Consider the following 25,360-nt stretch of genomic DNA (forward strand, 5'->3'; position numbering starts at 1 on the left):
GGCTGGTTTTCACACCTCCCAGATGTAGCCACCCTACTCTCGCCAAACTTCGCCATCTGGGAAAAGCACTGTGCTACATGTCTGGAAAAAGGTCCATTACTCGACTCTTGCTCGGCGAGATATGACTCGAAGTTCCCTTCGTTGTTCGACTCTTCCGTTGACATTCGAAAAATAAAATGCTTTGCCGGGAAGTAAAGTTATCAGAATATATGTAATGAAGTACTAATCCCGCAGCTCTAAGACGTAATCACGCGACCGCTTAACCACTAATACCACGGAGAAGAAGGTGTCAGAAGATGAAGGCGTATAAGTTATTACAACAGACCTCCTGATTCTTAGGTAGTAAACAGCGTAAAGTTGAAGTAGCCTGTAGGGATTGGTTAAAAAAAAAGAAAGAAAAAAATTATTGTAATCCGTGTGAACCGAACACTAGAAAAGAGAACGAGACAACAGCTGAGGCACTCTAGAAAAGTGAAGCCAACTGCTCTCGGTATACTAGAGCAAGCAAATTGGTAACGTCCTTGTACTAGAGGACAAACTATTGGATTAGTCTGTGTGTCATGTTGAATGCAAAAAGTATTACTAATGAAACAAGTAGAATTAAACTGGACAAACGCACAAAGAAGATACAAGGAGTAGCGCTTATTCTTTGATTTTAAGTGCTCAAGTTTATTCGCCCTTATTATTTTTCTTGTTGTGAATGATCTAGGAAATAGAAGCAGTCTCTTCATTCCAACGATCTAAGCTATCTGCTGTGGTCGCATAGGATAATTAAGCAGGACAGTTTTAAATGGCACCATCGAGACGTGGGTTCATTTTCCCGCGCCTTGGAAATGCCGGAGATACCAGAAAAGGAGACCATGGCAATGCGGCTTTAAGGATGGAAGAGCGTTCGCACTCATACAGTGTTCTTAAATTCTTTTAAGGACATCTTATCCTCAGTTGCTAATGAGCTTACTCTCTCAATTACCGCTGAAGAAGTTCTCGCTTAATTAAGCTGTTCACCCGCCTGACATCGCGGCTGCAAGCAAAAGGGTCCCTTATTTCTAACAGCGCCAATACTTGAGACATATAAGAGCCTGTTGCTCACGCCCTGAAAAACACAGGGACTAAAATGCACTGTCACGGAGATATTGAAGGCCTGTCGCCGCTCTTCGGCCAAAATAAAGAACAGGCCTTCAAAGGAAAAAAAAAATAAAGAACCCCGCATCGTCACAACACAAAAGGAAACTAATAATCGCCTTAATGATCTGCCTCGTTCCCAACGAGAAGACGAAATAGTTGTAAACGTCTTGCTAATCTTTCTTCTGTTCATAACCAGTTAAATGGAAAAATGCTGCTGCAAGTGAAGCTTCTGCATTAGATTTCTTTCTTTTCTTTTGCAACGCATTAAAATTCCTTAAGTCGACCTTTTGTTTCTTCACCACAGTGGACGCGCTCGCCTCCCCATGGGACTACGCCTATACTCCAAGAGCGGCTGGCATGTCATTCATGGAAGCACCCCCTACTACGTACTAGTGGCGTCTAAGCCTCTAACTTCCAAGGAATAAGCACAATCACGGAAGGCGGGCACGTAAGCGTAGCAAAGCAGAGAGGATGCAACGCATATTGACGCGTTGTATATAAGCGTAAAAGCTCCCTTCGCACAAACGTGACAATCTTTCTATTACACCCACACTCCTGCTTTCTCCCGCATGTGTGACGTGTATTATGTATGACGACAGTGCTCTTCCGCAAGAATGTCATGCCGCGTGCCGTGCGCAGTTCGATATCGACAAACTGTAACGCGAACCCCGACGTCGTCGTCACACACAAGCGCACCAGAACTGCAGCCAGACGCCGCACAGTGGCGCTGATGTCCATCAATATAAACAAAGTGCCGCGTGGTGGTGCAGATAACAAACACCTACAAAACCGCCACTCTCCCACAGAGCCTTCCCCCTCTCTGTGCCGTATACACTCCCAGCTATCGTTCCACGGAGCACTATCTGAAAGCAAGCCGTATACATACTGTGTTCCTAACCATAGGCTATTCTTTCCCGGCGTATCGACGCGTGTCAGGGATTAATGGTGTTAGTTCGGCGTTGTTTGTTGCTACTGGGGAATGCTATACCCTTATGTAATGTGTCGCGTTCTTCTTGATATTTTTCCCTTTGGGCTGCACTCGCGCACCTTTTGTTCCAAGGAGGAGTGACGTGATGTTATCCTTGTGCGCGGGCACGCCCATTTTCCGCTCCAGCCGACAGGGCTGCTCGCCGTTTGTCGAATGAAAAGACAGAAGGCAGCACGTCTTGTACGTCAAAGAAAGAAAGAAAGAAAGAAAGAAAGAAAGAAAGAAAGAAAGAAAGAAAGAAAGAAAGAAAGAAAGAAAGAAAGAAAGAAAGAAAGAAAGAAAGAAAGAAAGAAAGAGGAAATAAACAGAAAGGAAATAAACAGAAAGGAAGAAAAAATGATTGTAAAGAATACAAAAACAGTACAAAGAAAAACAAACAGAACGACATCGGAGCTTCGCGAGTCACTCGCATGATGCGTAACGATAATATTGATGGCGGAACATGGGGGTACGCGTCTCATTTCGCGCCCGGGAAGAGAATATTCGGAGCCGCTGTTTTTCTGCACTGAGGCAACGTGTAGTGCGGATGTATAGTTGACAACGGGCATAAGAAAATGCGAGAAGTGTTCTGAATTTCTACTATAGAAAAGAAAAAGGTACAAATATTTATGTACGCAAACATATAAAAAGGCCCTGTTCCGAAGTGCTCGTCGACGCGTGGACGTCTTGGCCGGAAGTGAATGTCTGGTAGGAAGTAAATCGAAAGGACAAAAATGATGAAGGTCAGAGCTGTCTTACGTTTAACGTGAATTCACACTTTCAGTCACACTTTCATGACAAGGCTGCTCATGACGAGTGACGCGACTTGAGGCGGCTGCACGTAATGGTAGTAACGTGCCACGTGACCGGCATAACCGCATGCACAGCACATGGGCCGGTTGTAGGGTGTGCGCCATCGGTTCGCCGGGGCAGGTCCCACCCATGTCGCAGGATGCGATTGACGGGGCGGCTGCTGAAATGACTGCATGGTGGGCTGCAGTCGGGGCCTAGGGATGACGGCAGCATACGTAGCCGGCACGCCCGCTTCGAAGGAGGAGGTCTAGTGGCGTCTTCGGCGTAACTCAGTGGTGCAGGCACAGGGATTACTTGTGACGTCCCGGCGACAATTTGAGCGTAACTATGTGGCGCAGGAGTCGGAGGTTGCTGCTGGTATTCAGGCACGATCTCCACAATTTCCTGCTCAATCGCTCGGCGGAGGGGAGGAAGAAAGGTCGTCAACGACTGTTGAGTGTGCGACGGGTGTGAAAAGGCCAGGAGAGAGAACTGGCGTGCAATTTCCTCGCGCACGAATGCCTTCACTACTGCCAGCAACGCGGCCTGGTCAGGTATGGCCGCCAAGTCAGCAAGCTCTTCGTCGCGTGATGGAGAGCGACGAGTCATCGAACGCTGCCGGCGGAGCTCATCGTAGCTCTGGCACAGCGTTATGACCTCGGCCACTGTGCAAGGGATTTAGGCGAGCAACATGGTGAATGCATCGTCGTCAATGCCTTTCATAATGTTCCGGATCTTGTCAGACTCAGACAAGGAGCCGTTGCCTTTCTTACACAAGTCGAGGACGTCTTCAATATAACTTGTGAAAGATGCACCGGCCTGCTGAGCTCGTTCGCGTAAGCGCTGTTCTGCTTTCAGCTTGCGAACTGCAGGGCGCCCAAAAACGTTGATGACGGCGGTCTTGAAATTGGACCAAGTCGCAAAATCAGACGCGTAGTTGTTGTACCACAAGCTTGCTACTCCCGCGAGGTAGAAGACCAAGTTGCTCAACTTGCCTGCTTCATCCCATTTGTTGGGTACGCTCACGCGATCGTAAATTGCAAGCTAGTCCTTCACATCGATGCCATTGGCGCCAGTGAAGATAGGTGGACCGCGGATGCGAGGAACACCGGGACATGTGATCGGTGTGGGAGGAGGCGTTTGCTGAGCGGCGTCTTGAGGCATGCTAGTTGGTAGGGTACGAGATCGAAGCTCCAGGGGCATCGAATGGGAGCACAGCACTCTCCACCAATTTGAGGTGTTTATATGACAGCACTCGGCGACGTTGCGCAATAGCGACAGTCAAGGCAAAACATGGACGCACAGCACGAGCGAGAAGAGCCCAAGAAGACGACCCACTCGAAGGCGCTAGAGAGCGCAACCAATTACTCATCTCCAAGGCTTCGCTACAATATACATCAGGATCTGCTCTCGCACTCAAGATTACCGCAAAACACGCCCCACGTATACGCGAAGTACTCCTCCATCAAGAATACCTGCCAGCTATCATTGGTGATGATGATGATGATGCAACATTTATTTGGGTCCAGAGATGACGCAAGGGAGACCCCGCGCCACCGGGCTAGTCGCTATCATTGATGACGCTATTGAATGAGAGGACAGTATGGACCGCCACACTCTACTACATGAACAAGAACATGCCGATGAATAGCGCAAGAAAGAAAAACCTCGTAGTAGCCGTCACAAACATGCCTCCGAGCATTAATAAACTCTTAAAAATACACCTTTTAATAATATTGTAGCGAGGTTGCAGCTATGACTATGGTGAGGTGTGCGAAGGAGAGGCAGACGACGTGTCGGTGTGCTGGAAGTAACAACCGCCATCTTGACTGCTGGACCATCCTACACTGTAAATAAGTTATAAATATATTCGCAACATTTTGGTGGAGGTTCTGGGTACTACGCAAGACGGAACTCCGCAGCGGACGTATCCTGGACAGCTGCAATATGTCAACAGAAAGCAACTCTGCTGCTGCCGCTTCGACCGCGCCTCCGGTACAGCCGGTACAGCCGGTCGTATTGACTCAACCCCGTGATCCCGGTAACTTCTGCGGCACCGACCACGTTGACGTCGATGACTGGATCGCGAAGTATGAGCGGTTTGCAGCGGTCTACCGGTGGGGCAGCCGGTACAGCCGGTCGTATTGACTCAACCCCGCGATCCCGGTAACTTCTGCGGCACCGACACGTCGTCTGCCTCTTCTTCGCACACCTCGCCATAGTCGTAGCTGCAACCCCGCTACAATATCTGGGGTTTAACATCCCAAAACCACGATATGATAATGAGAGACACCGTAGTGGAGGGCTCCAGAAATTTAGACCACCTGGGCTTCTTTCATGTGCACCTAAATCTAAGTGCACGGGCCTCAAACATTTTCGCCTCCATCGAAAATGCAGCCGCCGCGGCCAGGATTCGATCCCGCAATCTTCAGGTCAGCAGTCGAGCACCATAACCACCAGTCCACCATGGCGGGGCCTAAAAATACACTTTAACATATTAGAACAGAGTGAGCGACTATCCAAAATTTTCACTTCTCAGTGTGTGGTATCCAGGCGGCCAAGAAGCAGCAGGAATAATTTATTGCATTCAAAAATAGGCACAACGCCTCAAATCGGGTGTCACCCTTGCGGTAAACGAAGATGCAGAGTATGCAAACCTATGCAGGCTGCAACAGTGGCAGAAAGCACACACTCGAATTTTAAGCACAAGATAAGAGGTGCACTCGACTGCGACTCAAGCAGCGTCATATACCTTTCGGAATGTGGGATATGTATCATGCAGTATGTAGGCCAGACAGACACACCTTTTAAAATCATCGGTCACATGTACGATCCCTGCCCGGCCTTCTGCTTTCTAAACATATCACAGTGAACGATCACAGCTTTGACATATCAGGGTTACATTCCTGGGAAACAATTTTCGAACCACCAGAGAACGGGAACAACGGGAATCTTACTTTATCTGCTAATCCAACACGATAAAAAAACGCAACAAGTGAAAACCCCGCCACTCTCTCCGCATTAGCATAAATAAAAGGCTCAAACGCCACTGTCTAATTAGTCCAAGGCCCCTTGCCGCCCATTGCGAGATTAATATTGGTCCAATGATACCGCTCATTGGCGTAGCTAATGCGTCTCACCCTCTAGGACTAGGTCGGCGTTTCAAGCACAGCCGGCATGCACAGATAAGTGGTCCCGAATGTCGTAGAGTGATTTTACTGTACTTTATAGCCATTACACTAGCAAGCTTTTACTGGCCCTTTTTCCTTTGCACCCCTTCTCAATTTCGGCATCTCTTTCTGTTCCTAAAAGACCCAATCCATATAACGAATATTGACGGCGGCGCTCCGTCAGATCTTACAACCACGCCGACACGTAAAAGCACGCTATGAAAGCCCACAGCCCCCAATTCACCATTTGTTCTTTGTTTTACTGCGATAACAATTATATGGACAGTATCGACAGGTTTTTTCCCGCCGCCATTTTCGTCGCCGTGGCCATTGCCGTCGCCGTCGCCGTCGCCATTATGTCCTTCCGGTATGAAGTCCAAATTGATAAGATCCTTTCGCGCATTGTATGTTCTACCGCCGGTAAAGGCGCACGAGCGGGGGCGACGAACGCGGCCGAAGCAAAGGTCAAACGAGCCGGCCATTTTCCGTCGCTCGAAGGGTGCATGCGATAACATCACACCGCTCAGGAGGCCTGTCGTCGAAGCAGACAGGAAACGACCCGCCCGTCTTTAGCGACCATAAAAGACGCGAGATGGGGGACGGGGGGAGGGGTGTTTTCGGGCGAGCAGCCACTTTCAACTTTGAATCTAAGAGAGCGGTCGCGATCACTGGCGCGCGCGCTATCTCGAAAGCCATCACAGCGAGCGGCTTGTATACCCTTCTACGTGTCGCACTCTCAACTCGAAGGGTCCACGCGGAGAGCATCTCTCCCTAGTGCGACCGTATTCTCTTACACCAGCGATTTGTAGTTACGCGAGATCGATTACGAAACAGTTAGCTGCCAGCCTCACTTCGTGTAACACTACAATTTGTTGCTATCGCATTCATTGCTTCGCCCTTGCGGTAAAACTGTTCCTTCCTTTACTGCGATTATAAAATAACATTTGGGATATAAGATAAAAGCGAATCCAATTAATAAAGCACATAATAGTGAGATGTTAACTATGTAGGCGCCTAGTGTATTTACTTTTAGCTCACGCGTTTCAGATAAATCATGTAGGCCCATATACAAGAAGCAAAAGAAGTTCAGTATTTGTCCCTTAGAAAACTTCTCCAAACAGCTTAACCAACATAAACGAAAGCGTTTTTTTTTTTCGAGATATAATATGTCGAACAATTATGCATGCACAGCGTATGTGGAACAATCTTAATAACTGACCAAAGTCCAAGCCCAACCCGAGCCCGCCCCCTCAAACCCGGTCCCGACATAAGCCCGCAGCTTCAGTCCCGAGCCCGGCCTGGGTCCACCGTGAGAACTACTTTACCCAGCCCGGCCCGGGTTTTCGGGTCGGCCCGAGCCCGTGCAGTGCTCTACAGCAGAGTTACTGGAAAACTAGAACTGAAGCCCAAAGTGGCGGAAACGTACCACGCGACCATCCGGTGCTGCTTTCATGCCAATTCTGAGTTAATTCTGCTGTGTTTGTGTGCCACTCGGCTTACGTGTTCGCTTTCGTCGGAGTTCATTGCGATCAGCGTGTGGTCCGTTTTGTGACCAAAACGTGTTGTGAGCAACATTCATAGCTCTACAGCGGCGATAAATTAAAGATGATTGCGTGAAATTGTCACAGAATGGTGTTATGTGGCGGTCCCTACGTGGGACTAGCCGGGTGGCGCGGGGTCTCCCCTGCGTCTTCTCTGGACCCCAATAAAGTTTGCATCATCATCATCATCATCATGTGATGAGGAGGGCCGTGTTTATCTAGGAGGTCACTTTGATAATTTTTTTATCACCGAAATAAATAGCACGTTGTGACATTTTTAATTTCTTTTTTCTTAGTTTGCATTTGGTGGGAACGAGCCTCTTAGGAAAACTAACATTTCCAAACTGCTTCGTCAAAAGCTGCTTACAAGGTTGTTTCTACACTGAAGTTTGTCAGGAACAAGACAAGGTAATTTACTGATCCATAACTAGTTCTTAACAGAAAAAAATTAATAAAAAAAATAAAAATAAAAATGAGAAAAAAAATACAATAAGCCAAGATATCTTCTCTTAGGTAAACGCTTGCTCTATTAGATCTAGCATAGGTACCAGTGGTGCTAAAGTTGTTAGAATCTTATTTGCATATAAGTTATATTTATTGCATGCAAGTCAAACTAACATCCACGAGATCCTTCAAATCGCTGATATGCAAAATCCACGCGACTCAAAGCAACGCCATTCTTGCGCGCATCACATTTCGTTACAGAGCAAGACGCAAGAGAATCTTCAATAACGACACTGTAACAACATCAGAATTTGCGTGATAGACGCCGCACGCAGTGGAGTACGCGGCGCAGGACAGTGGCTAAGAGCAAGTATCGCGGCATTGGAGCAAATAAAAAGAAAAGAAATCGAGAAAACAAAAGGTACGTGGGCTGGGCGTAGACGTCCGCGTGCTTGTCTTCCTGATCTTCTACTCTCACTGGATGACTCTGGCGTAAAAATAAAATAACGTCATGGCCCTTAAACTTATTCAGATGCCTTAGTGGCACCAGTACCAGCTTGAGAAGAGGAGCTTGGTGAACGATTATTGTTTTGCATGGTTGGGTGGCGATAGAAGTATCTTGTATCTTAAGATGCACGATACATTATTGAATGTATCGGAAATACAGATACAGATACTCGTCTTTCGAGACGTATCGCGATACAGATACAAGATACCCATAGAGTATCTAAGATAGTATCTAAGATACATATATCTTCGATACTGCCCTGAACTGAGTATCGCATAGCAAGGGTGTAGAAAAAGGGGGAGAGAGTAAAGCATATAGCATACACAGAAAGAAGAAGAGAGAAAGGGAAATATTCAAAGAAAAAGAATGTAAGAAATAAAGAGAAAAAAAATGGAATGAAACAGGAAGCAAGCCAAAATAGAGAGCGAGTGAGAGAAAGATAGGAAAGAAGAAGAAGGAAAGCTAGAAAGAGGAAGAAATAGAAAGAAAGAGAGAGGATGAAAGAAACAGAAATAATCAGAGACAAAGAAGGGCGATAGAAACAGAGAGAAGACAGGAAAAAGTAACGAGAGAGAAAGAAAGAGAAAGCTAAAGAGAAACAAAGAAGCCCGCCCAGCTCTATAGAGAAATATCGAGAAATAGATAAACAGGTTGCCCAGCGAGCGGCGACGGACCCGTGCTTCGCTGTGCCAAGCTTCGCGCCAGTCTTAGTGCAAACTTCGTGCATTTTTTTCATTACTCGTGTTGACGCCGACGCCGCGTAACGCCAAAGGTCAATTTTCGCGTTTGATGAGGCATCTAAGGCTTTTCGCTTAAAAGAAAAAAAAAACAAGGCTAGTGTTATGGCTTTGTGTGGTCTACAAAAGTCAACCCAAAAGTCGACCGCCAGAGACAACTATCATACTTCTGTATAGAGAATGGCATGAATGAATTTTCTAGTCGAGAACGACGTAAAAGATTTGAGCTCCGTTTATTTCCTGTGGTTCATTCTCTTTAGCCCACCCATAAGTAACGCTGATAGCCGTTGCTATCAAGAATGCCCGGACATAGAATAATCGCTCACGTCGGCATAACAAAGGTGCCGTATCCACGAGCAGATAAGTATTCACGCTAAAGGAGCTCTACCGCATTGAGTGTTGAATCAAACTCTGTAACTCCTGCATCAACGGGGCTGGGAGTTGATGATGATTTTTTTCTTGCGATAGCAATTACATGGACACTATCGGCGAGTTCTTGGCGTCGCCGTCGCCGTCATGTTGCGCATAAAATTGAAATCGATGACATCACCCTTGTGCATCGTATGCTCATAGCGCTAGTAAAAGCGCCCGAGCGTTGGGGACGAAGGCTGTTGAAGCATAGATGAAACCAGCTGGCCGTCTTCGTCACACGAAGAGCGCATAATGATAAGATCACACCGCGTGCAAGGCCTGTCATCGATGGCTCCTCAAGCAGAAAGGAAACGCGCGCCCGTCTTTCGTCTGGGGAAGGAACATGAAGGGCGCCTTTTGGGCGTCGCTCTCGCGGTAACTCAACTTTGGTAATACGGGGGTGGTCGCAGAAGCTGGCGCGCGCACTATCTCGAGAGCCATTAGTAGACGGTTCATATACCTTCTGTGCTTTACCCGCTTCGCGTTGCGACGACAGAGAGCCCGAAACCGCTTTGTTCCTTTGAGCGGCCGCACTCACTTAAACCAGCGTTTTATAGAGTTGCGCGAGATCAGATCCATATGAGTTGGCTGCTGGCCTTACTTCGTATAACACTCCAATTTGTTTCTGTCGCTCTACGGCGAAACTGTCATTTTCTTTTGGTAGTGAATGTTAAGCGGTGTCTCTACCATTATCCCAGCAGAAGCATAGCACTGCAATTATCGCAATAATCAGACGCATCGTGCGTCTATCGAGGATCAAGATGTATGCATGCATAGCATGATGCATTTGGTTGTCATTCGTACACCATCTTTCTCCGTTTGAACATTTGGTTTTGGACAACAGGCTAGCTCTTCAATGAAACGGCAACAAAAGAAGTGAGAGATGAACAGCCAGTACAGAAAAACTTGGAGGACGCTTGAGCTTCGCCTTCAAGGGTACAAATCGATAGCGTAATCAGGCCCCGTGCGTATCGCCTTCTCAACTGCTAGCCTAGCTTCGGTCTTCTGTGCATGCCTCAATCGTGCCGTAAGGAAACGAACGACTCTTTGCACAACATGGGACGTTTCAAACTATCCTAGAATGCCTCCTGCAAGTACAGCGGCGCAGTGCCCACTACGTCGCAATTCATTCTTTTGCGAATCAGCGAAGGGCCCGCTACTCATCTGTAAGGCAACATGCTAACCTGCACAGCTGCTTGCTTTGTTGATGCTTTTGCTGAGGATGATGATTAAATATGTCTGAGCGCTTTTATAGCGAAAGGTGTTATGAGATCACAACAAGGGCCGTTTTTGGCGCCGTAGTTGTCCGCCGCCGCTGCCGGTGTCCGTAACCATTATCTCTCGAAATAAGAAAGAAAATGAAATGGGAAAAAATTACCGAGATGGAACGAGGTTCGAGCCTGGGCCCTCTGCGTAGGAGCTCAGTGTTCTACCTCTGAGCTGTGCCGGTGCTTGAAACTGCTTTGCAAAAAGACCCTATGCAGGGTTCATGTCGGGAAGGAACCACAATAACGAATGTAATGTAGTGTGGTAGAAGAGTAAAACAACAACCAAGCGTCACACAACGTGAATTGTGTAACCAGGCGTCACACAATGCGAATTGCGCAACGAGTGGGTTGTTGAATGCTTCCAACCCAACACAAAGCGCTCTGCGATAATTCTTTATCGTAATCAGCCACAGCATCAACAAAGTGCACATAACGCCTTACAGTCGTTTAGCGGGTACCACGGTTCTCCGCGGAATGACGAAAAATTGCGTAGTGGCTGTTTCCTTAATTCACAAAAATTAGGATGATTTATAGCGTAGTGGGTCCCTCGCAAGTGCACTTCTATTGGTTGCCAAGGGAGCCCATAAGGACCCTATGATTCATTTCCTCAGGGTCTCTATAACGTTTTTCCCACTCTCTCTCTGTTCCTCACGTTAATGTATGTTATAAAGCGTGGTGCGAGAGTTAAATAACGACCAGTGTGAGTTCCCTTTCTGTGTGTCCTGTGGTTTTGCGCTGTTTTTTCTAATCAACGACCGGGCGTCGCACAATGCGAATTGTGTAACTAGTGGGTAATTTAAAGCTTCCAACCCATTACAAGATGCTCAGTCATAATTGTTCATCGTCATCAGCCGTCACACCAAGAAAGTGCAAATAAGCCTTACAGATGGTACCTCGCTTCTCCGCAGAATGACTAGTGATGTAGTGGTGGGTGCTTCCCAACTTCACAAAAATTATGATTTGTGGCCTAGTGGGTACGTTGCTAGTGTAGTTGTATTAGTAGCCACAAGATAGTTTATAATGGGCTCTAGGAATGCCGCTCTTCAAGCTTTCGCTGTGACTGTGCTGCGCTTTCCGCGCAGGCCTGGCGTTTTTTTCTTCTTCGATGATGATGATATTCATTAGCATCATCGTGATGATCATCATCTTCTTTGATTATGACAGTGATGACGATTAAGATGCTGATGACCGCACTGAATGGCTATCGCCTTCGAGCCCTCCCTGAAGAACAATGAGATGATCTAAGAGACAATCAAGATGATGATGATGATCTTTGTTGCCATTCGTGATGACGACGACGGAGACTACGTGGACGGCCACTTTTCCCGTTTGGTGAGGCATAGAAGCCTTTCGACCAATTAATGAAATAACATTAACAATCACAACCTGCGTGTAATGTTCTTTTCTGCACACTCGATCGCTTCTTTCTTCTCTCCCTCCGCGTCGCGTCTGTCCCATAGATTCTTTGCACAACATTTTAGTTTTTCGACCTCAACGAACTCGCGCGGTTGTTATTCCAATTGCACGGCAAACGTCTGACTATGCGTCTGCCTCCGCTGGCGTAAGACCTTGCTCAAATCGACTAAGCAGACCCACGACTACGACATGCCGACGAGCAGGGAAGGTGGACAAATATGGGAACCGTAATGCGAAGGTTCTTCAGAGGGCTCGGAGAAATTTGCATATAGGTATGTGGAGTATATATATATATATATATATATATATATATATATATATATATATATATATATATATATATATATATATATATATATATATATATTTTTTTTTTTTTCGGTGACGAACAGCGCATATTTTTCAGAAGGTTCTTCAGAGGTCTCGGAGAAATTTGCATAGAGGTATGTGGAGTATATATATATATATATATATTTTTTTTTTTTTTTCGGTGACGAACAGCGCATATTTTTCGCTCACAACCAAAGACGCCGACACCGACAACGATACCAGAAGTACTGGGAAACTAGCTCTTTAACGCTATGACGTTAGAATACAATTCTGTACGACGCCTTCACATTCCTATCGAAGTTTTCAGGCCGATGTGCCTTCTCGCTAGGGTAGCTAGATTGGGAAGGTGTGAAAAGCGAGCCATCTTCCCCTTGCCCAGAGGCGTCGCCGTGCTCGATCCCTCTGCTAGGCCGAGAAATAGCCTGACAGTCGGAGGCGCTGCCTACTAGCATGGTGGAGACGGCAGTGTAGGCCGCTTGAAACGGAATCTTGTCAGCTTCGTTGGCGTTCCACGTGGTTCTAAGAGTTCCTTCTATTAGTATGCTTTGAGAGGAATGGCGTCTGCAAAAAAGAAGAAAACGCAGCGACCGTGCTTTGCGCCGGTGCGTAATTTGGGGTACAGAACATGCGCGAAAATGTGTAACTTTTCCATACGGCGACATGCAAACAGATTTGCAGCTTGGGAGCGGGCCATCTCAAGGGCCAAGAGAGCTCTACAGGAGAATTCAGCCGTCCGCCAAAAAAAAAAAAAACATTTTGACGCAAGGCAAATGCACTGAACCCGTTCAAGTGCTACAAAGGTTTTTGCGCGTGTGTGTGTCTGTCAAGCACGAGCAAATGGGCTTATTAAACTCTTTGTGGCGCTTTTAAAAACTCGGCAATTCCTTTTTGATCAGTGCATTCATCGGAACGTTTCAATAAACTTGGGGAATTTAAATGCAGAAATTTTGATCTATCTATCTATCTATCTATCTATCTATCTATCTATCTATCTATCTATCTATCTATCTATCTATCTATCTATCTATCTATCTATCTATCTATCTATCTATCTATCTATCTATCTATCTATCTATCTATCTGTCTGTCTGTCTGTCTGTCTGTCTGTCTGTCTGTCTGTCTGTCTGTCGTACGATTCAGCCACCCGGCCAACGTTTAAGCACTTGCTGAACGCCCAGCCATCTTAAACTGGTAGCTGCATTCATACTTCTGAACATTGTCGATGAAAAAGCAAATATTTCGCATATCTGAGGCGCAACATCAATACGGAAGTTGAGGTGGTGTGTTAATTTACTAGAACATACATACATAGGTAATTCTAAAGACCCTAGTGTTTCTTACGCTGCGCTGAAAATGCTAGTGTTTCTTAGGCTGCGCTGAAACAGCGCAGAAACGGCCGGCAGAAAAAAAAAAATGCCGGCAGAAGACTATCGTCTTTCAACGACATTTGCAGCGTAGCACGCAGATACGTGGCAAATTTTTTTCTTGCTTGATTTTATCTGATTTATTTTATTTTCATTGACTATATAGAGCAACGCACAGATGTTCACCCTGTCCATTACATTGTTAGCTATGTAGCTACAGAGCGCATTCTGCCATCGGGATGCACACGCTGCAAAAATGCCTGCGTCGTGCCCATAGAAAGCACTGCAGGGTAGCTGGAAAGTACAATAACTAGATAACGGGATCTGTTTGGGCTGCTGTACTCATTAAGGTCACTATAAACGACTAGACACAAATAATGTACAATAGGCTGACAGATGTGTTCAGCACAGAGCGCTTGCATTCAAAGATAGTAAGCAGCTTGGTGCAGTCTGTTTCCAGTGTCTTGCAGAAATTGGCTGCGTCGAGGAAGTAAGCTATTGACAAAATCAGTGGTCAAATTCTTTTGCATCACGAGGGTTAATTTTCTTTTGGAGAGGCTCAACCAGGCAGAAAACGACAACAAATAAAGAAATTGAACCCATGCACATCTTAAGGGAACAACCACCAGTGTATTACTCCTATATTATGCCAATATAATTGCTCATGATTACATATGAAGCAGAGCACGACGACAGGCACAAAAGGAACGATAGGGACACCGTTGCACTCTCAACTAGTTTATTTCGCAGAAAAACATGGTTAATATACAACAAGCTATGAAACTAAGGGCTGTCTCAATGTCTATACAACTTTGAGGATACTGGTTCCGTGACGTCGCTACCACAAGTGTAATACAAATTCAGCAATAAGTGAACGGCAAGGCACAAATGGACACGGAAACTGGCACTATCAAGGTACATTTAGTAGCACGAGTGATTATAATGTATGAAAGATTAGTGCGTGACAATGTTGTTAGAAAACTTGGTCGAAGATGATAACGCTACCACTGCAAAAGGTTTCTTTTACTCTGAATAATGCTAGAGATAACGTGTGAAGATGACGATCATTTTGACTTCACCAAAGAGGTAAACAGTGGTACATACGAAATAACACTTCATCGAAGAATGGTTGCATTATGGATTGTTGAATTATGGCTGGATTATTTGACCGGCTAACTGGCGAAATGTTCGCACTAATGTCGTGATCCTTCAGTGAGACATGAGTGTGTTGTTAATTCGTAAAACTGTTGTTCAGTGTTCACGTTGATAAAGCTCTTTCACCGGCGAAAATCTAACAACGACCGACGCGAGCGCATTGCCACAGAGCACGCTGGCGGGGCCTCCGACCACACTGGCACCATTGCGGGATCGCGAACGGGGCCAGATTGGAGCGGCTGGTTTTCACACCTCCCAGATGTAGCCACCCTACTCTCGCCAAACTTCGCCACCTGGGAAAAGCACTGTGCTACATGTCTGGAAAAAGGTCCATTACTCGACTCTTGCTCGGCGAGATATGACTCGAAGTTCCCTTCGTTGTTCGACTCTTCCGTTGACATTCGAAAAATAAAATGCTTTGCCGGGAAATAAAGTTATCAGAATATATGTAATGAAGTACTAATCCCGCAGCTCTAAGACGTAATCACGCGACCGCTTAACCACTAATACCACGGAGAAGAAGGTGACAGAAGATGAAGGCGTATAAGTTATTACAACAGACCTCCTGATTCTTAGGTAGTAAACAGCGTAAAGTTGAAGTAGCCTGTAGGGATTGGTTAAAAAAAAGAAAGAAAAAAATTATTGTAATCCGTGTGAACCGAACACTAGAAAAGAGAACGAGACAACAGCTGAGGCACTCTAGAAAAGTGAAGCCAACTGCTCTCGGTATACTAGAGCAAGCAAATTGGTAACGTCCTTGTACTAGAGGACTAACTATTGGATTAGTCTGTGTGTCATGTTGAATGCAAAAAGTATTACTAATGAAACAAGTAGAATTAAACTGGACAAACGCACAAAGAAGGTACAAGGAGCAGCGCTTATTCTTCGTATTTTAAGTGCTCAAGTTTATTCTCCTTTATTATTTTTCTTGTTGTGAATGATCTAGGAAATAGAAGCAGTCTCTTCATTCCAACGATCTAAGCTATCTGTTATGGTCGCATAGGATAATTAAGCAGGACAGTTTTAAATAGCACCATCGAGACGTGGGTTCATTTTCCCGCGCCTTGGAAAAGCCGGAGATACCAGAAAAGGAGACCATGGCAATGCGGCTTAAAGGATGGAAGAGGCTTCGCACTCATACAATGTTCTTCTTAAATTCTTTTAAGGACATCTTATCCTCAGTTGCTAATGAACTTACTCTCTCAATCACCGCTGAAGAAGTTCTTGCTTAATTAAGCTGTTCAACCGCCTCACATCGTGGCTGTAAACAAAAGGGTCCCTTATTTCTTAACAGCGCCAATACTTCAGACATATAAGAGCCTGTTGCTCACGCCCTGAAAAACACACGGACTAAAAGGCACTGTCACGGAGACATTGAAGGCCTGTCGCCGCTCTTCGGCCAAAATAAATAACAGGCCTTCAAAGGAAAAAAAAATAAAGAACCCCGCATCGTCACGACACAAAGGGAAACTAATAATCGCCTTAATGATCTGCCTCGTTCCCAACGAGAAGACGAAATAGTTGTAAACGTCTTGCTAATCTCTCTTCTGTTCATAACCAGCTAAATGGGAAAATGCTGCTGCAAGTGAAGCTTCTGCATTAGATTTCTTTCTTTTCTTTTGCAACGCATTAAAATTCCTTAAGTCGACCTTTTGTTTCTTCACCACAGTCGACGCGCTCGCCTCCCCATGGGACTACGCCTATACTCCAAGAGCGGCTGGCATGTCATTCATGGAAGCACCCTGTCGCGGACAGTTTTTTCCTTCGAAGATCCGAGCACTGAGAAAAGCCACATGTGTGGCATACGGCCCCCGGGTGCGTGGCCTTGAAGCACTGAAAGGGCGTCTCACTGAATGGGCCGTAAAACGGGGTGACAATGCCACACGTGTCGGTGGTTGTTTGTGTGTGTGTGTGTGCGTGTGGTGCGAGGAGGAGAGCCCAGCGGAGTCGGCACGGAGCATCAGTCGCCAGCGAACCACTTGAGCTGTGTGGACGTTTCTTTCTTGGTGTAGCAAATAAATCAGTTCGTTTTGTTTTTAAACACCGGCTCTGTACGTTTCACCTTTGGATGTCTCACGACTTGATCTAACGATTCGTAGAGACACCACACTCTTGGTGCCGAAACCCGGGACTTTCTCGCCGTGGACTTTGTGTTGTTTTTTCAACCGTCAACGACTCCACGCCTTGAACGCCTCGGCAACGACGGACGTGAACCTACTCCGGTGAGCGAACTGTTTAACGAATTTGTTTAACGATGAAACGTCTCGTAAAGAAGAGGAAGGTCATACGAGCTCAAATTACGCGACTCATCAACGACTACGAGAATCGGCCACAGCCGCTCGATGAGAATGAAGCCGCAATCCTGCACACCAGACTTACCAGTTGGCATAACGAAGTGAACACTGTCAACGACGAAATCGAGCCCCTGGTGACAGACGAAGACGCGGAGAACGAGTTCCAGCAGACTTGCGAATATCAAGACCGCATCGTAGCCTGCCTCGCTCGCCTGCAGCGGCAAATGACTGTTACGAGTCGCCCAACGAACGCCGAATCAGCGGGCAATGGCAGCGCTTCACAGACGACGGCGGAACTCAGGACAAGGGTGAAGCTCCCGAAATTTGAGCTTGTGAAGTTCAGCGGGCGGCGCTCGGACTGGCAACCATTTTGGGAAGTGTTTGAGCAGGTGGTTGACAAGAACGAAGAACTGTCACTTATTGACAAATTCCACTACCTGAGGTCGTCAGTCACGGGTGATGCTGCTGCTGCTCTTGCGGGTGTACCACCTACGTCTCGATGCTATCGCGACGCCGTAGAACTTCTCAAAGGGCGTTTCGGGAACAACGAGCTGCTGATGCAAGAGCACATGAGGAGTCTGCTAGACATCAAACCGGTGCGCTCTTCGGATGACGTACGAAGCCTTCGCCGCCTTTACGACACTCTGGCAGCACACATCTGCGGACTTGAGTCGCTGGAAAGGAAACTCCACACCTACGGTACAATGCTGCTACCTGTGGTTCAGAGGGCCATGCCTCGGGACATTCTTCTCGACTTTGGAAGGAAGTGCGCCACGGACGCCAACTCTACTTTCGACGATCAGCGGAGTTCATCCACCGAGGGACCGGAGCCAACAACACCGGAGGGAGACAGAGGTACAGTGAACACTTTCAACAAACTCCTGTCTTTCCTAAAAGTCGAAGTCGAGAGCCGAGAAAATCTTGCTGCACTTCAGAGTTTGGACATAAAGCAGCCCTCGAGGGAGATTCCCAGTCAGAAGCAAAAATTGAACTCAAGAATGCATGGCACAACTGCCCAGTCGTCGGCAATGTTGCATCAGAACGTGACACCTCAGGAATGCTTCTTTTGTGGAACGAGCGAGCATGCAACGAGAAACTGCGATGCCGCAAAAGCACTTGAAGAGAAAAGACAGCTTCTGCGATCGTCCGGGCGATGTTTCAAGTGCACGAGGCGAGGGCACTTATCGAGTGCATGCCGTGTGAATGTGCGATGCGATAAATGCCAGCGAAAGCATGCAACAACTATGTGTGACCCATCGTACCCGACCAGACCACCAGATGCTAACGATGCCGTCACTAGCACTCAAATAAGTCTCGAGGCTGTCACCAATGATGGGACCGCTCCTAAGGAAACCGTTTTGTTGCAAACAGCAACGGCTCAGTGCAGCGGAGAGTCCTCAAACGCTCACGTGCGAGTTATGTTTGATGGGGGTAGTCAACGCTCCTACATCACCGCACAGACCGCGCAGAAGCTTGGGTGTGAGCTAGTAGGACAGGAAAGACTGAGTGTTGGCTTCTTTGGAGGACACCAAGAAGAACGGCCATTTCGAAAAGTAAAGGTGTTTATGGAAACGAAGAGGGGTGAGAAGCGGGAACTTGAAGTGCTCGAAACGGATGTCATATGCGACCAAACGATTCCCAAACCACCAAAAGAAACATTGGAGAAATTGGAAGCTTTGGGCTATGAATGTGCTGATTCCAACGACCATGGTCCCAAAGACATTGGTTTGCTGATTGGAGCCGATTACCTATGGGACCTGACCACTGGCCGAACGGTCAAATTAGGGAAACGGCTAAGAGCAGTGGAAACGGCAGCAGGATGGACGGTGGAAGGTCCCGTTGAGGGAAGCAATAACGACGGTCACTGCACCCAGACCGTGATGCTGCGCACTTCGGTTATCGAGATGACAAGCGACACGCCCAGCAAGCACTGGGCGCTAGAATCGATTGACGTCATTGAGGGGAATGAAACAAGTACCGCTCTAGAATTCTTTGAGAGCACTCTCTCAATGGCGACACGGAAAGACTTTGAATGCGGAGCCCTCTCGACAACTGAATTGAATCGAGCTGAGTTGTTTTGGGTCCGTCACGAACAGAAAAAGGGGCTACTAAGGGAGTTTAAGAGTGTTCAAGAAGAACGGCAGCTTCCTGCAGATTCACAACTGAGAAACACATCACCCATGATTGATGAAATGGGAGTACTGAGAATCAGTGGAAGACTGCAACATAGCAACATGACCTATGAGGCCAAACACCCTAGCGTGCCGCCCAGGGAAGACAGCACAGCAAATCTCCTAATTAAGCGTTGTCATCACCAGGTACTTCATGGAGGAATTCGCGACACTCTGACGCAACTTAGAAGTACTGGGTGGTTGGAGCTAGACAACTCGTCAAGAAGTCCCTGAGAGAATGCGTAACGTGTCAGCGCTTTCATGCACTGCCTGCCAACGACGTACTCGCTCCTCTACCGAAGGACCGAATAACGGAGGCTCATCCTTTCGAAGCAACTGGTCTAGATTTCGTCGGACCGCCTCTCATTAAGGGGGCATCTGCTGTGAAATGCTACATCGCGTTGTTCACTTGCGGAGTAACCTGGGCGGTTCATTTGGAGCTAGTAAACGACATGTCAACAACCTCATTTCTTCTTGCCTTCAGGAGATTCGTAGCACTGACGAAGCAAGCACTGAAGAAGACACCGGGAACTAACGACTTAACGAAGGAAATGACCTTGTCATTGCGGCGGGGAGTGTGTCGCGGACAGTTTTTTCCTTCGAAGATCCGAGCACTGAGAAAAGCCACATGTGTGGCATACGGCACCCGGGTGCGTGGCCTTGAAGCACTGAAAGGGCGTCTCACTGAATGGGCCGTAAAACGGGGGGACAATGCCACACGTGTCGGTGGTTGTTTGTGTGTGTGTGTGTGTGTGTGTGTGTGTGTGTGTGTGTGTGTGTGTGTGTGTGTGTGTGTGTGTGTGTGTGTGTGTGTGTGTGTGTGTGTGGTGCGAGGAGGAGAGCCCAGCGGAGTCGGCACGGAGCATCAGTCGCCAGCGAACCACTTGAGCTGTGTGGACGTTTCTTTCTTGGTGTAGCAAATAAATCAGTTCGTTTTGTTTTTAAACGCCGGCTCTGTACGTTTCACCTTTGGATGTCTCACGACTTGATCTAACGATTCGTAGAGACGCTACACACCCCCTACTACGTACTAGTGGCGTCTAAGCCTCTAACTTCCAAGGAATAAGCACAATCGCGGTAGGCGGGCACGTAAGCGTAGCAAAGCAGAGAGGATGCAACGCATATTGACGCGTTGTATATAAGCGTAAAAGCTCCCTTCGCACAAACGTGACAATCTTTCTATTACACCCACACTCCTGCTTTCTCCCGCATGTGTGACGTGTATTATGTATGACGACAGTGCTCTTCCGCAAGAATGTCATGCCGCGTGCCGTGCGCAGTTCGATATCGACAAACTGTAACGCGAACCCCGACGTCGTAGTCACACACAAGCACAACAGAACTGCAGCCAGACGCCGCACAGTGGCGCTGATGTCCATCAATATAAACAAAGTGCCGCGTGGTGGTGCAGATAACAAACACCTACAAAACCGCCACTCTCCCACAGAGCCTTCCCCCTCTCTGTGCCGTATACGCTCCCAGCTATCGTTCCACGGAGCACTATCTGAAAGCAAGCCGTATACATACTGTGTTCCTAACCATAGGCTATTCTTTCCCGGCGTATCGACGCGTGTCAGGGATTAATGATGTTAGTTCGGCGTTGTTTGTTGCTACTGGGGAATGCTATACCCTTATGTAATGTGTCGCGTTCTTGATATTTTTCCCTTTGGGCTGCACTCGCGCACCTTTTGTTCCAAGGAGGAGTGACGTGATGTTATCCTTGTGCGCGGGCACGCCCATTTTCCGCTCCAGCCGACAAGGCTGCTCGCCGTTTGTCGAATGACAAGACAGAAGGCAGCACGTCTTGTACGTCAAAGAAAGAAAGAAAGAAAGAAGGAAAGAAAGAAAGGAAGAAAGAAAGAAAAAGGAAATAAACAGAAAGGAAATAAACAGAAAGGAAGAAAAAATGATTGTAAAGAATACAAAAACAGGACAAAGAAAAACAAACAGAACGACAGCGGAGCTTCGCGAGTCACTCGCATGATGCGTAACGATAATATTGTTCCGTGAGTGACAGTCGCTTTTACAAGTCGCTATTCACAAGATATATTTTCAAGAACGGCTGCAGCGCTGAGCAATCCGGCTCCGAGCTCGAGCAGCTAACGACCTTCGTCCTCTTCGTCGGGCGCACACGTGCGTCGACAATATGGATTCCGGCAGCCTACATGTAGCATAACCCCCGGCGCAAAGGCGCCGTCTCGGCGCATCTAGGCGTCAACGTCATTGGGCGAGTGGTACTGCTTCAGGCGTGCGACGTGTACGATGTCGCTGGCATGCGGGGTGGATGAAGACGACGAGTCAGCAGGAGCGATTTCATAGGTGACGGGAGTCACCGCACGAAGCACTCGGTATGGCCCTGTGTACCGAGAGAGCAGTTTGTCGGACAGGCCAACGTGCCGGGTCGGAGACCACAGCAGAACCAAAGAACCGGGCGAAAAGTGTACGTCGCGGTGTCGTTGATCACACCGACGGCGTTGGTTCTCTTGGGAGGTCAGAAGGCGAGTACGAGCGGCTTCGCGTGCATGAGCGGCCCGGCTGATAGCGTCCAGGGCGTATTCAGTGGTCGGAGCTGCTGGCAACGGAATGACTGTATCAAGGGGCAATGTGGGTTCGCGGCCGAACAGCAGGAAAAATGGGGAGTAACCAGCCGTGTCATGGCGCGAGGAATTGTAGGCAAATGTCACGTACGGTAGAGCAAGGTCAAAGTCGGAGTGGTCTGAGGAAACATACTTTGAAAGCATGTCGGTTAGGGTTCGGTTCAGACGCTCCGTGAGGCCATTCGTTTGCGGATGGTACGACGTAGTGAGCTTATGCCGCGTTTCACATGAACGCAGGATGTCCGCTATGACTCTCGATAGAAATGTGCGGCCACGGTCCGTGAGCAGCTGGCGTGGAGCACCGTGTTGCAAGATCACGTCGCGCAGAAGAAAATCGGCGACATCTGTGGCGCAGGTTGTTGGAAGAGCTCGTGTGATGGCGTAGCGTGTGGCGTAGTCTGTGGCCACAGCTATCCACCTGTTGCCAGCAGAAGACAGGGGAAAAGGGCCGAGTAGGTCCAAGCCGACGCGAAAGAAGGGTTCGGACGAAATGTCGAGGGGTTGAAGGCACCCAGCCGGAAGCATCGATGGTGTTTTGCGGCGTTGACATTTCTCACACGCCGCGACGTATCGTCTGACGGAGCGTGCGAGACCTGGCCAATAGAAGCGACGGCGGATTCGGTCGTATGTGCGGGACACACCAAGGTGACCGGCAGTTGGAACGTCGTGAAGTTCGTGGAGTACAGCGGAGCGGAGGTGTTTGGGTACAACAAGCAGCAGGGATGGTCCGTCTGGATGAAAGTTGTGGCGGTATAGCGTACCATTCTGGAGTACGAACGAGCGATGAGATCGGTCCGAAGGTGAGGCTTCGAGGCACTCGATGATAGCCCGTAAGGATGCATCACGGCGTTGCTCGTCGGCTATGTGGGTCAGTTGGGAAACGGTGCACACGCAAGCGTCGGTGTCAGGGACGGTGCGCGACTCGCCAACCGGATAGCGACATAGGCAGTCGGCGTCCTGATGCAGGCGTCCAGACTTGTACGTCACTGCAAAAGTGTACTCTTGCAGTCGCAGAGCCCAGCGACCAAGTCGACCTGTGGGATCCCTTAATGATGAAAGCCAGCAGAGCGCGTGGTGGTCGGTGACTACGGAGAAGTGAGTGCCATATAAATATGGACGGAACTTGGAGACCTCCCAGACAAGAGCAAGGCATTCTCTTTCGGTGATCGAATAGTTGCGCTCCGCAGGTGTAAGGAGGCGACTAGCGTAGGCGATAACGCGGTCGTGTCCCTGCTGACGTTGGGCGAGGACGGCTCCGATCCCGTGACCACTGGCATCAGTTCGGACCTCAGTCGGGGCGGATGGGTCAAAGTGGGCCAATATAGGTGGCGTCATCAAAATTGTGATGAGGTGAGAGAAGGCGGCAGCTTGAGTGGACCCCCACGAAAATGGGACGTCTTTCTTTAGAAGATCAGTAAGTGGTCGAGCGATTGCTGCAAAGTCCTTCACGAACCGCCGGAAATAGGAACAGAGTCCCACAAAACTCCGAACATCTTTGGCGGATTTGGGTACTGGGAAACTGGTGACGGCACGAATTTTCTCAGGGTCCGGCCGCACACCAGAAGCATCAACGAGGTGGCCCAACACTGTAATCTGTTGGCGGCCGAAGTGACACTTCGACGAGTTCAACTGGAGGCCAGCATTGCGGAAGACGTCGAGAATAGCCGACAGACGCTCAAGGTGGGTCTCAAATGTAGGTGAAAATACGAGGACGTCGTCTAGGTAACAAAGGCATGTTGACCATTTGAACCCTTGTAGCAGAGAGTCCATCATGCGCTCGAACGTGGCTGGGGCGTTGCATAGACCGAAGGGCATAACCTTGAATTGGTACAGGCCATCGGGAGTGACGAAGGCGGTCTTTTCTTGGTCTTTCTCGTCCACGGCAATCTGCCAATAACCGGAGCGAAGGTCTATGGATGAAAAGTAGCGTGCGCCATGGAGACAATCGAGAGCGTCATCAATGCGGGGCAAAGGATACACGTCCTTTTTCGTAATTCGATTTAGATGCCGGTAATCGATGCAGAAACGCCACGTGTTGTCTTTCTTTTTAACCAGGACGACGGGTGACGCCCAAGGGCTCGATGAGGGCTCAATAATGCCTTTAGCTAACATCTTGTTTACTTCTTCTTGAATAATCTGGCGCTCCGATACGGACACCCGATACGGTCGACGGTGAATGGGAACAGCATCACCTGTGTTGATACGGTGCTGCACAAGAGAAGTTTGGCCGAGTGGTCGATTGTCAAGGTCAAAGATCTCGCGGTAAGAAGCCAAAAGGCGGATGAGGGCGGCTGATTGCGCTGGGGGGAGGTCTGGGGCAATCATGGGGCGTAATGCCATGTCGAGGCTTGTGGTATCGGGTGGGCGACAAGGAATATTGGAGCATACGTCTGCTGCAAAAGAGGTGACGTGGTCATCGGCTAAGGACCGCAACGTGGCGATTAAGATGCCTTGAGGGAGGACTTGCTTCGTGAAGCCGAAATTTATGACGGGGAGATGTACCCGGTTAGCGGCTATAGTTATGACGCAGTGAGGCACAGTGATGTCACGTGCCAGAAGTACATCAGTAATCGGCGTGACGACGTAGTGCCCATCCAACACGGATGAAGTCGTTGTGAATTCGGCGAATGTTAGGGCTTTAGGCGGTAGGCGGATGAAATCCGAGGTGCAGAGGCTGTATGGGAGGTCGGGGTGAATATCTGGCTGAAGAGGAAGGTCCAAGCAAAGAGTACCAGCGGAACAGTCTATCAGGGCAGAATGGGTCGACAGGAAGTCCATCCCTAGGATGAGGTCATGAGGACAATTATGGAGCACCGTGAAGAGGACAGGAACGTAACGGTCGGCTATGCTTATGCGAGCTGTACACATTCCAGTGACAGGAACAGTTCCGCCATCGGCGACGCGTACAGCTTTTGTAGTAGCAGGTGTGAGGACTTTTTTCAGTCGGCGACAAAGACGAGCACTGATTATGGACACGTGAGCTCCAGTATCGACTAGAGCCGTCAAAGAAATACCGTCCACATGCACATCGATGAGGTTCTTGTTCGTAGGAAGCGTCAACGGAGGATTT

The sequence above is a fragment of the Rhipicephalus sanguineus genome, chromosome 2, assembly GCF_013339695.2.
Source record: "Rhipicephalus sanguineus isolate Rsan-2018 chromosome 2, BIME_Rsan_1.4, whole genome shotgun sequence".
In the NCBI taxonomy this organism is placed as follows: Eukaryota; Metazoa; Arthropoda; class Arachnida; order Ixodida; family Ixodidae; genus Rhipicephalus; species Rhipicephalus sanguineus.